The sequence below is a fragment of the Mercurialis annua genome, linkage group LG8, assembly GCF_937616625.2.
Source record: "Mercurialis annua linkage group LG8, ddMerAnnu1.2, whole genome shotgun sequence".
Lineage (NCBI taxonomy): Eukaryota > Viridiplantae > Streptophyta > Magnoliopsida > Malpighiales > Euphorbiaceae > Mercurialis > Mercurialis annua.
This window is the reverse complement of record NC_065577.1, coordinates 33,787,878-33,806,031: the sequence shown is the minus strand read 5'-3', so window position 1 is coordinate 33,806,031 and position 18,154 is coordinate 33,787,878.

Genomic DNA, 18,154 nt, shown 5'->3' with positions numbered 1-18,154 from the left:
TTAATATTTCTTAAAATATCCCATAATAATATATTAATTTAGTCCCAATAAAATTATATTATCCAAATTATAATTTCAATTAATTTTCACGATACTTTACATTTTTGGATAATTTTCCAATTCTCGTGATACAATCCAACTCATATCTTTTTTAATTTAGTACCTTAATTCCAATAAGTTTTATTTTCAAAACAATCTCTTTCTCTGATTCGTAATGTAATATCTTTTGCAATTCGAACTTATATGTTATATCTTAACTTACCGATTACAAATTATGTCTGAAAATCATATTTCTGATATTTTACTTACAAAGACTTTTCCGAAATCCGTTAAAATATCATTATCTATTTTTAAACTCTTATAATACTTTAATTATAATAAACCTTTTTAATCAACTTATACTTTTAATCCTAAATTCCCGATAAAATACAGGTCGTACGTGATTAACCCGACAATTATAGATTTAAGGGTATTACATAAAACGTACAAAAACGTATAATTTTTATTCAAACCACGTATCATGCGATCCTGGAACTCCGCCGTGTGAAGACTCTTCAAAATATTTATTTTGGGATAAGATTCATTCCACTTCAATGGCTTATCAATACCTTGCCAATTCTATGATACACAATGTTCTTTCTAAATTTCTCCATTAGAGTTATTCTTCAAAATGGGCTCTCAATTGACATTTACTTTTCGATGAAATTCTTTTCAATGGTTATTTGTTACAATTTTATTTCAAAAATATTATTATGAAGAAATATATATATATATATATATATATATGTTCCTATAAAAATTTATTTTAGTCATTATATTAGTCTATAATTTTTGAAAAAAAAATATTGTCATGACCTAAATCCACGGGCCGCGACCGGCGCTAGGGAACGAGAGTGGTAGCTCTGAAATCCGTAGCAAGCCTAAAACCGCTATGAATGTTTTCAAAAAAATCATACTATCATGCATAAAATGTTTTCAAAAACTTCATAAACGATACGATCATAAACATAAATTTTATTTTCTGAAAACCTATATATATATATATATATATATATATATAAAACATAGAAATAGGGTCTTATAAAGCGATATCACCTATCAAGCATAGCCCTGTTTCAACATGTAAACGGTATCATACAACCAGTTCAAACACAGATAACTGGTAAAGTAGGCAAATGGTTATTACGCGCAATCAAAACTTTAATTAGATAAACATTGTATTAGAGTATAAACATGTAAAGCGTTTGCTACAAAATTAGATCTACTACCACTGACGACTGCTGAAACTCTAGAGAGGAACAAAACTTTCTATAACTATTTTGAATCGAGACTTCCGGAATAAAGAATGTAAGCTCGACCATAATATACCAATGAAAACTGATAGGAGTAAAATTACTCCTATATTCCGAGTCATTTCTACGCATCTTTAATCGCTTTTATCGTATTATTCATATATTATTTAGTATTTTTATGCTTTATGGTGTGTGTTAGTGTTTCAAGGATTATTTAGTGATTATGGAGCGTTTTGAGCAATAAAGAGTATAAATCGTGGATTAGATCGAAGTCGTGAAACTTGGGAATTAAGAAAGCACATTTGCACACATGAAAATCTGACCCCGACGCATTCATTGACAATTTTGGAGCAGTTAAAGACTTCAAATGACTTTATGTTTTTCATAAGAAATAAAGTAGACATCTTAAAATTTCCAACGGTTCAAGAACCGACACATTTGGAATTTTCTACATCGAGTTATGAAGTTTTGAAGTTAGCAGTTGTGCAGCTGGAATTGGGTCTCGAACGAGAATTTAAGGTCTCGAACGAGACCTTCGAAATTTACTCACAGAGAGTTGTTTTTCGAACTAAAAAAGCATCGAAACTTCAGTTTGAGGCATGTCTCGAACGAGACATGCATTTTCTCGAACGAGACATGCAAAAAGGGCTGTATCCGAGTTGAATTTGGATATTTTTCCTACTTCGACTCCAACCGAAACTCCTATTACAAATTTGATTTGTAAAACGAATTTGAAGACTCCAGAACTACCTCCACTATATAAAGGCATTGTAATAGCATTAGTTAGAAAATGAATCAATAAATTAGATATTAGATTAGATTAGTTATAATTTAGTTTTTATTAAATAGCTTTTTAGTTTAATTTTTTTCCAGCAGTTTATAAGTAGTTTATAATTAGTTTCTGCAAGACGATTGTTGAAGATTTCAAGCTTAATCAAGACGATTCTTTCCGAAATTGACAACTCCGGTATTTATTGTTTAATTATGCTTTCTTCTTCATCATCCTTCTTGTTTTGTTTCAGTTTTAATATGAGTAACTAAAACCCTTGTTCGAGGGTTGATATGAACTTATAAATTGGTAATTACTTGGATTGGATGGATTAGTGTTAATTCGTGTCTTAATTATTAATCTTATTGCTTGGATTAAATTAGCTACTTAGTTCATGATTTTGTGTTTAGTTAACTAATTGAGAGATTGTTAATTAAATAGACATGGATAATTAAGAACTTAAAGAAAAACGTCGTGAGAGCGGGTTGGAATTTAGGTAGTCATTGAGTTTGCTTAATAATTATAATTTGATTATTTAATTCAGTTTTAATATCGTGAGAGCGAGTTAATAATTTGTTAGTTAATTAGGTTGTGATTTTATTCGGATCTTTGAGGCTTGAGAGGGCGGGATTCGGTGCTTTAGAATAGCTCGATTCGCGATAAAATCACTAAGAAATCCTATTCCATAATTTTACTTATTTATTTGGGATTATCAATCCTTGAGCTTTTTAATCTTATTGTTTTAAATCATATTTTATTATTTGTTTTCAGTTTATATTAGTTTAATTAAATTACAAAACCCTATTGATTTTTCTAGCTAGCCGATTAAAGAATATTTGAAATTAGTGATTAAGTCCATTGTCTCTGTGGGATCGATACTTGGTCTTCCAAGTTATATTACTTGCGCGATATCATACACTTGCGATTATTTGCCAACAAGTTTTTGGCGCTGTTGCCGGGGATAATTGTGTACTTAATAAATTAAGAGTATTATATTCTTGATTGTGTTAGCCTTTATTTTCTATTATTTTATTTGATTTTTTTTTGTTTGTTGGATTTTACGTGGGGTGTTTTTGTTTTTGGGTGTGCAGGAAATTTGATATTTGTTGGTTTATCCTTTTTTTTGTTTACCTATTCTGGAAGGAGTAATGGCATGGAATCAAAATTATATGCAGTACCAAAATGTTCAGTATAATTGTGAAATTTGTGGGGATTTTGGTCATATTCAAGTAGAGTATCCTGTACTCTATCCAGATTGGAATGAACATGCCAACTATATGGGTGATCAATGGCAAGCTAGTGAAACTTATGGTTGGAACGATACTTGGGAGAACTTCAATGAAAATTTGAACTTTAATTCAAGTTATCACCCACATCAAAACGAATGGGATTTCAATTCCAACTTTGACAATGAACCACAACAATCACCGAATTTTCAGCAAAATTGGAATGTGGATGAAGGAAGCAAGATTGACGAATTAATTGAGGAGATTAGAACCGCTTTCCAAAATCAAGCCGCCGTAAACCACCGTCTTGAGACGCAAATTTCTCAATTGGCTATTTTGATTCAAAATAGAGATCAAGGTGGTCTACCATCTACAACAGAATCAAATCTACAAGAGCAAGTAAAAGCGATTCAGCTTCGAGGCGGAAAATCACTTGACAATCCGCATGTTACGAAGGTGGTTCAAATTGACGATGTGCCGATCAATAGTGAGGATGAGATGGCTGAAATTCCATATGTCAATGCTTTAGTTGGACATCATCCAACAAAGGTACATGTAGATGCCGAAAAAGAACAGTGTGAGGATGGTGAACTTGAAACTCCGATTTTCCACCCAATTACAACATCCATGAGCTTAAATAATGAAAGTGGAGAGCAATTTGGTATTACGGTACTCTACAAGGAATTTAATAAAACCTTTGATTTTAAAGATCCATTCTTAGAAGGGTTTGATTCCGAGTATGATGGAAATAATACTAAATATATGAATATGCTTCATACTCCTCATGTTCCCTACTATAGAGTACAAGCATACTCTATATCATCCGAGTTTTATTTGAAGGAGCCAACAAGGAAAAAGAGGAAGAAGATGCTACCAAGACGGCTTCCTCATGTTAGGTTGTATTTTTAGCAACCTTACGCGAAGAGTCAAGCTTTAGACTCTAACTAAAGCGCACTTGGGAGGCAATCCCAAGAGGTATTATTTTCCTTTCATCTTACTCATGTTTTTCAATTTTTTTTTATTATTTCATTACACTGAGGACATTGCATGAAATAGTGTGAGGATGGGGGAAAAACATATCGTTTAGTTAGGATTTTTATTTATTCATTATTGTTTGTTTATTTATGTTTTCTTAGGTTTAGTTTTTTTTTTGTGTTTTCATGCTTTAGTAGATTGTATTAGGGTGTTTTAGGATAGTCGTAGTTTTTTACAATGCCTTGTATCGCTTTAAATCTTTGTCTTTCAATTATGAAAAAAAGTGTTAGTTGATTTGGTGTTATCTTTTAAATTTGTCAATTTTAGATTTTCCCAAATCAATGAATGTATAAACGCGACTTCTTAATTCGACAATTGATAAGTGATGCTTGCTTAATAACTTAATAATTCGTTGACATAATCCGATGAAATAAGAGTGAATTCGAAATTTAGACTTGTTCAAATCGTTGGAACATAATTGAATAACTTGATGCAGATTCATGACATGTCGATGGTTTATTTGTATAGTCGTTTTCAAACTTTTGGCATAAGTAGCATAATTCTTGTAGGAATTGAGTTTATGGCATGACACTACACACTATTGAGAGTTTTGAGCTTAATTTTCTTATTGTGAGTGTTGATTTCATGTTTTATTCCTAGAACTTGCTCGGTGTCCGTTTAAAGTTACACGATTGAGTTTTCAACAATTAGATGATTATGGCAATTAGGTATACCCCTTTCTTTTAGACCACTTAAATAGACTACCCTTTATCCCTTAGATTACACCAATTTGAGCCTTAAACCTTTTTATTGTTTTTACCGCATTTTACTATTTACCGTTCTATGTTTTACCTCTTTTATTTACCTTATCGTCTTAATATATTATTTGTTATGACTATGATGAATATAGGTGATTCGAAACTCGAGATTAGTGAAAAGAAAAAGTGAACTATATTGTGCTTAAAAATATTAAGTTTGCGCCTTGAAAAAGATTGAAAGAAAAGAAAAAAAAAAGAGATAGAAATTTGCAAGTAATAGCTCAAAAGAAAGAAAAAAATTCTGAGATTGCAAAAAGCAATGAGTAGAGCGTAATTCAAAAAGAAAAGAAAGTTATGAGTTCATATAAACGCAAAAGCGGAGTTAGATCAACCTAGAAGTTAATAGTAGTAATAAATAGTTTATTAAGTTGATAATTAGCCTTTGTTTAACCTTTTTACCTACCCTTTACCTTAGCCATGTTACAACCCCATAAAAGACCATATGATTTTTGTTGATTACCGAATCAAGTAGCGGAATCCGGGACTATGAGCAAGCTTATGGTGAGTATTCATGTTTTCAATTGGGAGCTTTTCTTTGTTATATACCTCACTTGTTGATATATTGATGCCATTAGCTCGGTTTTTACTAATTTGTGCTATGATTCGCCTAAAGTGAGAAATCGATTATTTTCCATGTCCCGCAAGTGATAGTGAAGCTTAAGTGTGATTCAATTTGACCTTGTTCTAATGAGTTAGTAACCATTGTTGTGTTGAGTTATGCTATTGAATTATTTTTGTTATTTGATTGCATCATTATTTAATTGTCGGATTTAGAAGTTTTGATTGTTCATATTATTCATAGGTTTCAGGAATTTCTATTATTGATATATTTTTAAGATTTGTGCCAAGTTTTCTAACATATTTTGTAGAGTAAGATTTATTTCTTGCTTGAGGACAAGCATAGGATAAGTGTGAGGATGTTTGATAGGAGTAAAATTACTCCTATATTCCGAGTCGTTTCTACGCATCTTTAATCGCTTTTATCGTATTATTCATACATTATTTAGTATTTTTATGCTTTATGGTGTGTGTTAGTGTTTCAAGGATTATTTAGTGATTATGGAGCGTTTTGAGCAATAAAGAGTATAAATCGTGGATTAGATCGAAGTCGTGAAACTTGGGAATGAAGAAAGCACATTTGCACACATGAAAATCTGACCCCGACGCATTCATTGACAATTTTGGAGCAGTTAAAGACTTCAAATGACTTTATGTTCTTCATAAGAAATAAAATAGACATCTTAAGCTTTCCAACGGTTCAAGAACCGACTCATTTGGAATTTTCTACATCGAGTTATGAAGTTTTGAAGTTAGCAGTTGTGCAGCTGGAATTGGGTCTCGAACGAGAATTTAAGGTCTCGAACGAGACCTTCGAAATTTACTCACAGAGAGTTGTTTTTCGAACGAAAAAAGCATCGAAACTTCAGTTTGAGGCATGTCTCGAACGAGACATGCATTTTCTCGAACGAGACATGCATTTTCTCGAACGAGACATGCAAAAAGGGCTGTATCCGAGTTGAATTTGGATATTTTTCCTACTTCGACTCCAACCGAAACTCCTATTACAAATTTGATTTGTAAAACGAATTTGAAGACTCCAGAACTACCTCCACTATATAAAGGCATTGTAATAGCATTAGTTAGAAAATGAATCAATAAATTAGATATTAGATTAGATTAGTTATAATTTAGTTTTTATTAAATAGCTTTTTAGTTTAATTTTTTTCCAGCAGTTTATAAGTAGTTTATAATTAGTTTCTGCAAGACGATTGTTGAAGATTTCAAGCTTAATCAAGACGATTCTTTCCGAAATTGACAAATCCGGTATTTATTGTTTAATTATGCTTTCTTCTTCATCATCCTTCTTGTTTTGTTTCATAAAACCCTTGTTCGAGGGTTGATATGAACTTACAAATTGGTAATTACTTGGATTGGATGGATTAGTGTTAATTCGTGTCTTAATTATTAATCTTATTGCTTGGATTAAATTAGCTACTTAGTTCATGATTTTGTGTTTAGTTAACTAATTGAGAGATTGTTTATTAAATAGACATGGATAATTAAGAACTTAAAGAAAAACGCCGTGAGAGCGGGTTGGAATTTAGGTAGTCATTGAGTTTGCTTAATGATTATAATTTGATTATTTAATTCAGTTTTAATATCGTGAGAGCGAGTTAATAATTGGTTAGTTAATTAGGTTGTGATTTTATTCGGATCTTTGAGGCTTGAGAGGGCGGGATTCGGTGCTTTAGAATAGCTCGATTCGCGATAAAATCACTAAGAAATCCTATTCCATAATTTTACTTATTTATTTGGGATTATCAATCCTTGAACTTTTTAATCTTATTGTTTTAAATCATATTTTATTATTTGTTTTCAGTTTATATTAGTTTAATTAAATTACAAAACCCTATTGATTTTTCTAGCTAGCCGATTAAAGAATATTTGAAATTAGTGATTAAGTCCATTGTCTCTGTGGGATCGATACTTGGTCTTCCAAGTTATATTACTTGCGTGATATCGTACACTTGCGATTATTTGCCAACAAAAACCTGAAAGGAAAACACTGTGGGGAGGTCAGACAGCGTTGAGTGAGTTCGCATATACTAGTGTTATTATAAAACATAAATCACATATAATTAAAACATATATTAAAGTAAACCAAATGTTAAATCCGATCGAAACCCTAAACCTCAAATTTATATTGTTTTCTATTCGTATCATACTCATTATCATATCAAATCGATTCGATCCATGTCGTACGGTCCCGAGATAGTTCAACCGAGTTAACTGCTATCATCGCTTAATCCCAAGTTGTGAGTCCCGAGATAGTTCAACCGAGTTAACTCACTAGATACGGGTCCCGAGATAGTTTCACCGAGTTAACCTCGTATCTATCATACACAATCCTCCTTTCCATTTCACGATATAATCCTGAGCTCAGATCAAACATAGTCAAACATATAACATCTAAGACTCATATTCATACTGGTGATCACACAGTCCTATTAACGCCCCATAGGTAGCCTGTTCCCTCAGATCATTATATTGGGTTTCAAAATAAAAAGTAAAACATCGTATAATAAACATCATAATGTAATCATAACATATGTAATACTTTTATCATAATAATAATATAAGAAATTAACTTTGAATAAATAACAATACACAAAAGTAAATTGCAAACTCATAGTGACCGCTAATAATCCAAAATAAATTCATATTCATCAATCCCCGACAAGCTTTTTTTGTTCGCCAAGTCCATATCTCGATAACCCGTCGTATCTGACATAGGATTTTATCGTTAAAAGTATAACAATTATAATCCTATTCTATAGATAATTCTAACGACCAAATCATAACGTTTAATATATAAATGTAACTCGTCGTACTTGTATCATATTATTTTCGATATAATCTTAATACGTCTTTTTTATTACCTTTGGTATTAATCAAAAATCATATTTGATTAATTAAAAAGAAACCAATTTGAATAACTTAATAATCCATTTCCTTTTAATACTCATATTCATACTAGACTTTTTATCACGACCCAAAACCGAGGGCCGCGACCGGCGCTAGGGAACGGGAGTGGTTGCTCTAGAGCCCGTAGCAAGACTAAAAAGAGTAAAAAAAATTGCAAATTGATCGCATACGCAAATGTAAAACGTTTTCAGAAAAACATTGTAAAAGCGTTAAGTCATATACATCGAAAACGTCCTTTAAAAACTAACGCACAAACAATAGGGACCAAGGTCTTACTGTGCGATAACACATCTAGCATTACCTTGTCCAACACATATACCATATAGTACATAACCAATCGTAAGCATAGGTAATTGGAAAAATAATCAAACAATCTAAAGGCGCAGTTTCATTCAACTATAAACATGCATATCGTACATATCAGAGTTAACAAAATAACACTGTTTAATACAAAATATAGCAGTCATGGTCTGACGTCTACGGACTACTCTGACTACTGCAGAAGTATGAAGTAAAACGATAATTCGATACATACTTCAAAATACCGCAGACTTCTGGAACAAGATTGGAAGTCCGCCACTTCAAAACACTATTCACCTGAAATATTTAAAATCAACGGATTAGTTACACTGAGTGAGTTTATATAGTTTACTAGTAAGCATTAATGAAAACATAAAACAATGCCATAAACATTCCATTTATATGCATCCAATACCGACCCCGGTTGAAACCCTAAACCCAAACATATAATTCATATTACGACAAATATCGTAACCATTTCATATTGGATTAAATCACATTAATCCAAGTGGTACAGTCCCGAGATAGTTCAACCGAGTTAACCGCTACCATCGCTTAAAACTCCAAGGTGTGAGTCTCGAGATAGTTATACCGAGTTAACTCACTAGATACGGGTCCCGAGATAATTCCACCGAGTTAACCTCGTATCTACCAAATATAATCCACCTTTCCAATTCACAAAAACAAATATAACGAGCTCAAATCAAAACTGGTGATCACACGGTCCTATTATCGCTCAATAGGAAGGCACGTGTCATTGGGTCTATATTGGTTTCAAATAATCGTGTATATACAATTTAATAAAACATTTTGTAAAACAATTGCATTTTAACACTTAAAAGTAAATATATAAACTCACAACTTGCAATCCAAAAATAATCCAACAAGCAAGGCAACTCCGTTAAACTCCTTGAGCTGCGGATCCCGCCGGCGATTGCCTCGTCGGATCTAGTTCGAAAACGATACAAAACGCAATTAAGATTAATTCTAAGATAGCGACATTCTAGACACAAAACTCATAACAAAAACATTAAATAATATCACATCGAACTCGTATCGTAATCGCTTCGATATAAATCGATGACCTTTAACTAAATAATTTTCGTTTGTTAAATAACATTATTTCGAATGTCATTTAATAAGCTATCCAAATTAGATAAAATAAATTAATTATTGAGCTAATATGATAATTAACTTATCAGTACACTTTTTCTTTAATTATAATTAATCTTAACTCAAAAGTTATCCGAATAGATAAAATAACGAGTTAATAAAATTCCTAGTTAAACTACAATTTTCAAAATTGGTTTTGTCAACTTTGAGCTAATAAAACGGTCACTTAAAACAGTCCATATGTTATTTAAATTCAGTATTCTTATACTCCGCAACTCCGTCTACAAGGTTCGAACTTCATCTGATACACGTAGGGGGTCGAAAAACGTACCCAAGCTGCCTTCCCGGAGCACTTTGGGGCTGCAGAAGCAATCCCAAAAATTGCATTCTACTCAGGTGAGCAGCCATGTTCTACTCTCCTGAGCATATTGGTTTTGCTCACCAGTGCAAAAATGACACCGTCGACACCCAAACGACATGATATCTACCAATCCAACAAAAATCCGACATGATAAAACCATCAAACAACCATCAAAACTTAGCTCAAACATATATATCAACTTTAAACTCAACAAAACCATCAAATTTCACCATAAAAATTCAATCCATCAACTTTACCTTGAGCTTTGATGAGTTAGCTCTCCAACCGAGCTAAAATTTCTGAGAACTTATGTCAAAATTAGAAGAAACGAGCTCCTCCATGATGATTGCTCCAAGGAAACAACATAAAACTTTACTTGGTTGATGATGATGGTGATGGCCGGCGGTGGGGATGATAAGAGAAGCTTAGGGTTTGAGTTTTCAATCTTAAGATGGAAAATGATGAAGTGAGTGGAGATTTAGGTATTTATATTTATAAGCTAATGGGAAAAATAACATGAAAGTCCCTCCAAACTTACACTTCACCTCACATCATAAACTTATCATCCAATTTAATCCAAATTGATTTCGTAATTAAACAAAACTTTGACGATGATTTCTTAATAATAATTAACGGACGTTGGCATAATAAAAATTAGCCGAAAACCTTTATTTATTTTATTTTAATTGTCATTAGTCAATTAGTCCCGCTCTCAACCAATAAAATTTCTGATTTAAATTAAAAAAATTTGGTAATTAAAATAGATGTTCCTTGGTCTAAATTCTTATTATTTTAATCTAATTTGGACTATCTCGATTAAATACCCAAAATTGGGACACGTGGCATAATTTAAGACTCATTAAAATATACGGGGTATTACATTCTCCCCTCCTTATAACAAATTCGTCCTCGAATTTAAATCATACACTTACCTGGACCAAATGGATACGGATATCTATGTCGCATATCCTTCTTTGTTTCCCACGTGCATTCCTCGACGAAATGATTCCTCCAAAGGACTTTCACCACCGGTATCTCCTTAGTTCGCAGCTTCCGTACTTGTGTATCGACAATCTACATCGGTTCTTCTTCGTAAGAAAGTTCTTCGCTCACTTCCACTGTTTGTGGTTGAATCACACTAGAAGGATCGGCTACATATTTCTGAAGCATCGAAATATGTAACACTGGATGGACTTTTGACATGTCTGGTGGCAAGTCCAACCGATAAGCAACTGACCCCACCCGTTCTATGATCTGATACGGTCCTGATATATCTTGGAGATAACTTCCCTTTCTTTCCAAATCACACCACACCTTTCATAAGCGATACCTTGAGAAACATGTAATCTCCAACTTGAAATTCCACATCTATCCTTTTCGGATATGCATAACTCTTCTATCGACTAAATGCTGTGTTCAAACGTTGTTTAATTAACGGTACCTTCTCCGAGGTAATCTGAATAATCTCTGCTCCCGTCAACGTTCTTTCTCCGACTTCATCCCAACAAATTGGGGATCTATACTTGCGACCATATAACGCCTCATATGGACCCATTTCAATACTGGAATGGTAGTTGTTGTTGTAAGAGAACTCCACTAAGGGTAAATAAATATCCTAGCTACCTCAAAAGTTCAAAACACATAAAAGAAGCATATCTTCAAGTGTCTAAATCATCCTCTCGGACTGACCGTCTGTTTGAGGATGAAAAGCTGTATTGAAATCTAGTCGCGTTTAATGCTTCTTGCAAACTCTTCCAAAACCTAGAGGTGAACACTGAACCTTTATTAGACACAATTGACACAGGCACTCCGTGTAAATTGACTATCTTATCAATATACATGTGTGCCAACTTTGCTGATGAATACGTCTTGATGGGTATGAAGTGTGGTGACTTCGTCAGACGATCCACAATCACCCATATAGACTCAAAACCTCTTTGTGTTCTAGGCAACCCGACCACAAAATCCATTGTGATCCTCTCCCACTTCCATTATAGAATGAGTAAAGATTGAAGAAATTCGTATGGTTGTTGATGTTCTAACTTGACTTGTTGACAAGCCGGGTATTTTTCCACAAACTCTGCAATGTCTTTCTTCATTCCACTCCACCAGTACATCTCATTGATATCATGATACATCTTGGTCGATCTCGGATGAATATTATACGTAGATCCATGGGTGTTCTCCATGATCTTCTGCCTCAATCCTTCTACATCTGGCATGCACAATCTGGTGCCATGCCTTAACGCTCCATTAACAATACTGAAATCTTGGCATCTTCCTTGTTGAACTTCATCCATTAAACACTTTAATTGTGGGTCATTCACCTGTAACTCCTTAATTCGATCAATCAACATTGGTCGAATACTCAGCTGAACCAGTAAATTTCTGAGGTTTGAAATTTTAAACTTAATTCCTTGGATGTACAACGTGTGCATCTCTTTAACTAATGGCCTTTGCCATATTGTAGTAATATGTGCGAGGCTTCCGGCAGACTTTCTGCTCCAAGCATCCGCCACTACATTGACTTTCCCAGGATGGTACTGAATAGTACAATCGTAGTCTTTCAACAGCTCCAACCATCTTCTCTGTCGAAGGTTTAACTCCCATTGATCAAAGAGTACTTTAAACTCTTGTGCTCCATGAATATCTCACACTGGTCTGTCCAGTTAAACCTAGCATTCTTCTGCGTTAAATTTGTTAATGGTGCATAAATCTTCGAGAAATCCTACACGAACCACCTGTAGTATCCTGCCAAACCCAGGAAACTACAGATCTCCATAGCTGAATTGGGTCGTTTCCACTCTATAATATCTTCGATGTTCTTTGGGTCCACCTTAATACCACTTAGCGATACAACATGACCAAAAAATGCCACTTCTTTTAGCCAAAACTCGCATTTAAAAAACTTGGCATGTAGCTGGTGCTCTCTCAGCACTTGTAGTACTATACACAAATGATCTGCATGCTCCTCCTCCGAACGCGAGTAAATCAAAATGTCATCAATCAAAACGATCACAAATTGATCCAAAAACGGCTTAAACACTCTATTCATCAAATCCATGAATGCTGCTGGTGCATTGGTTAATCCAAATGACATAACTAAGACCTCGTAATGACCATATAGAGTTTGAAAAGCAGTCTTTGAAATATCATCATCGCTGTAATACCCCAAAATGTTTAATTATTTAATTGGACCACGTGTCCAATTTGGACTCGCCTGAGTGGCGAAATCGGGAAGGTTTCCGATAAAATTAAGATGCATAAATTTCAAGTAGGTCGGTTTTGGGAAATTAGTTACGCGGAAAAGAATGTTATATTTCAATTATAAAGTTAGAATTGGAGTTAAAAGGAAAAATGTCAAGAAAAGTCCAAAATAAGGTACATGGACCAAAGTGGTAATTTAGCCACCTTGTGTCGAAAATGGAAATTTGTAGGTTTTGACGGGAAAGTATTAATATCGAGTTTCGTATTATTTATTGGGTATAGATAATACGTATAAGTTATAATAAAAGAATTAATTGATTTAACTATGTACTAAATCGTACGAAAGAAAAGTTTGAAAGATAAATTGTAATAAGTAAAGAAAGAAGGGATCAAAGTGGGATTTTTACCTTAATATATAAGGTTTTGATTATGAAACATAATCAGAAGAAGAAGAGTCGAGAGAAAGCGAGAACCATCGAGCGATACCGTCGTTTCGCCGCCGTTTCTCCGTTCGACGTCCGATTCAAGCGATTCAAGCGGCAATCTCTTCAGAATCTTGTCCTCTATCGATCCTAAGCTTCGTTTCGAGGTAAAGTTCTTGAAATTTGGTGCTAAATTCGAAATAACGGGCTGTTTTGAGTTAGGATCGAGTTTGGATTGGAATTTGACGTTTTTAAGGTTTTTATCGTGTTTTAATGAAAACGGAGTTGTGGGTTTTGAGTATACATATGTTTAGCGCGTTGGGATTGTGGCGAAAGCCCGGAAATTGACTTCCGGGGAGCTGTGCACGTGGTGCACGACCGTGCACCACGGGTGCACGAACGTGCATTAGAAGTGCACGAACGTGCACCTAGCAAGGTGCACGAAGGTGCACCTGAAGTGCACAAACGTGCACTCTTCATGGTGCACAAACGTGCACCCCTGAGGTGCACGAACATGCACTTGGTTGCACGATCGTGCACCCACCGAAGGGCACGCCCGTGCACCTCGACTCACCCCCACGCATATGTGAACTGTATTCGACCTAGGTATTCGACGTTTTTGAGTATTTGACTCTAACGGGCGAGTTTCGGACTTTGAGAATCATTAATCTCGAGATTAGCTCGGCGTTTTAGGTAATTAGTAATAATAGAAAACGTCAAGGACGTTAAAAGATTCTCAATTATGAGAAATAGTATTCGCTAAGTCGTTTATACGACTAAAGTTATTGAATACGTAAATAAGTACAAGAATGAAACTAAACCCTAAAACTTAAAAGTATTATACGTATAGGAATACGAGATTCACGTCTAATTATTAAACGTTAATTATTTATCAGACGTGTCAGCGAATAGTGGGGTCAGTAGAAGCGGACTAACGAGAGCGTACTATCAGATCGAGCACATTATTACTTGGATAGTGGTCACTGTGAGTTGCACTTTACTTTCGTGTATTATATATTAAAGTTATTTTATATAGATATATATACTGTTTACACGCATCGCATTATATAATTGATTGAAATGTTATATGTTTTATTAATTTCTATATACGAGAACTAGTATGCGATCCGGAGAAACTAGCTACCTATTGGGTGTCAATAGGCTGTGTGATCACCAGTATTGAGTCAGTCTAGTGTATTTGCATTTGAGAAATGATTGGATACGTATGATATGGTATGAATTCGATACGAGAGTGAACTCGGCTACGGTGTAGCCTGGAAGTCCCCGTATCTAGTGGGCTGGGCCCACCAGTGAGTTGGACTCACAACTTAAAATGTACGATTGGGTTGAATGATACATGATTATTCGAGAGATGCGTCGCATGCTAGGATATTAGTTTCGTATGGATCAAATACATGTTTATATGTTTTATATTATTGTTTTCTTGAGATGCGATGCTATGTTTTTATATTAATACCGTTAATAAATGTTAACTTACTCAGTATTTTCCCAAATACTGACCCCTCACCTTTGATGTCTTTCAGGTGTTTAGTTTGTGAACCTAGCTAGAGGCCAATTTTGAAGTCCAGAAGTCAGCTGTGTATGTGTAGTTCTGACTTCTGTGAATGCTGCAGTAGTGGTCCTGTGTCGACAAAGTAGTAGCCTAGACAGCAGTTCATTTTGAGTGTATATATTAACTGCTGTCATTGTTTTATATGCTTTTGATAGGCTACGTGTTTTGTATATGATCCACGGCCCCAGATGCCGGTGAGGTGTTTTGAGACACTAACTGATGTACATAGTACCGCGAGGCCAGTTCGTACAGGGTACGGTAACTAGAGCCCGCGAGGTTAACAGAACAGTTGGTGTAAATGTTTATATATGTTATATATTTGCTTCTGTTTTGTTATGTTATTTGTTTATATTATTTGCGAAAAAATTAATAGTGAAATGAGGCTTGCTACGGGTTCCGGAGCTACCACTCCCGTTCCCTAGCGCCGGTCGCGGCTCAATATTTTCGGTCGTGACAATGTTGGTATCAGAGCAGTTGGTCCAGTTACCACTGCAAGTTTGTTTCAGTGTTTGTTGAGAGCAGTTGGTCTAGTTACCACTGCCAGTTGTGTCTGAATGTCTGTTTGACTTAGAATACTCTGTCAGTAAGTAAACCTAGGAACTACTGCAGCAAGAGAGTCAAACCTTAGTTGTTTGCATTTGATTGATATGTGCATTATTAGTAAGTTCCATAAAGCGCGCGAACCGAGATTGTTAAATGAAGAAGTGATGAATATATGTGTATATGAGCGGCTAAGGCAACTAAGTGTTTATTACTTGTGCAAGGGGTATTCAGTGATTACGTATTTGCGAATTACGTACAGATTGATTGAATGTTAAATGTTTATAGCACCATATAAGTTGATATTGAAGTTAAGCGAGGAAAAAGGGGCTCAGATGGTCGGTGACGTTAGGAATTGTTTCTTTTCAGCATGTCTAGGCAAAATGGAGCTCAGCTACATGCTGCAGAAAAAACAGGAGGAAGCGCCTCCTATATATCAGAATGGATTTCATAATGAAGTAGGCGGACCATCTGAAGTCCACCAGAATGGATTTCACTCAGATAATAGAAGATCACCTAAAATTTATCAGAAATTGGTAGTTCTTCTAGGGTTAGAGGCAGAATCCACTCACCAGAGGTAGAATATAGTGAGGATCTTGAGGAGGATCTAGAGGAAGATCTAGCAGATAACCTAGAAGAGGAATTATAAGAAGAGGCAGAAGAAGAAGATCCTCAAGAGGAAGAGTATGAAGAAGAAGAACTGTTAGAGGAGTCAGATGTTGAACAGTACAAAAGCGAGTATTTCTGGTCTAGGGTACAGAGATACCGTGATTTGAGAGAAGACGCGGACATAGCGAATGGTCAGGCACAAACAGCTCTAGACCAAGTTAGGAGACATATGCACTCCTTCTCTCGAGGGATGCTAACAGTAGGGTTGTATTCTACTGATTTTCTACGAATGGTTGAGGGAGTCCCTGATCTGGATGAAGGTAACCGAACCATCAACCGTAGATACGTCAGGGGATTAGGACCTGAGTTTAGTGAGTTATATGAACACGTAGGTGAACATTTCGGCACGTTCACTACGATGGCCCGTAGGATTGAGACTGAGCGTGAATGGGAGGGCGATTCTGTACGACCCTTCTATTTTAGGCGTGAGTTCCATCCGGACTACGTCAACCCATCCTCTGGTAGTAGGACTAACCCCTACTTTATGCATAGAGGCGGAGGCAACTCCGGTAGAAGAGTTAGGGGCCGACACACTGGAATAGTTATTAGGGAACCTAGCGTTCCACATCAGGCACCCCTAGGTATAAGTGATTAATATGCTTTGAGTATTTGTGTTTATATGTTGCATTGTTGTGTATATGTTTACTGCATGGCATGATAGAGCATAATGAGTAGAATATACCTATGGGATAATACCTCAAATAGGTAGGGCCTATAGGAAGCGATATCGATAAACACGCGCTTAAGAAATGAATATATAAACATAACTTACAAAAAAAATAACATAATAAACGATAAATAATACATTTATCGCGAACGTAATTCCTGTGTTACGTTCTAGAAGTCGTGAAAGAAAATATGGAATACTGGAAAGGAGATTTGATATGAAAGAACTGATACCTACACTCATAAGTGATGTGTACCAATACCTATACTTGTACATGGTATGATACAAGTATAGTAAGGAGGTGAAAATAGTAATTACGGTTATAAGAAGTTTCAGATTGAATTGAGTTATCGGAGATATGGAAAGAGAAGTGATGTGCCAGAAGAATAATCAGAGAAGACGATAGTCGGTGACAGCAATACAAAAATTTGAAATGTACCCAATAATAATTAAGAAAGCCGTTAATAGTCGCAGAGTGTACAATCTGGAGTAAACTTATGTTTTGTGAAAAGTATGATGAATTTTTAAGATTTTTCAAAGTACAATTGTGCTCAGTCATCGCATATGACATCACATAATCACGATAGGAATGCATTAAAGAATGATTTTCAAAGTATAGACCATGCATCATATTTTCGCAATGATGAACAAAATGCAATTTCGAACAACTCTTTGGTGATGAGAGGTGTCATCACTCTGAGCTACAATTGTATTATCGATTTCAAACGATTTTAGA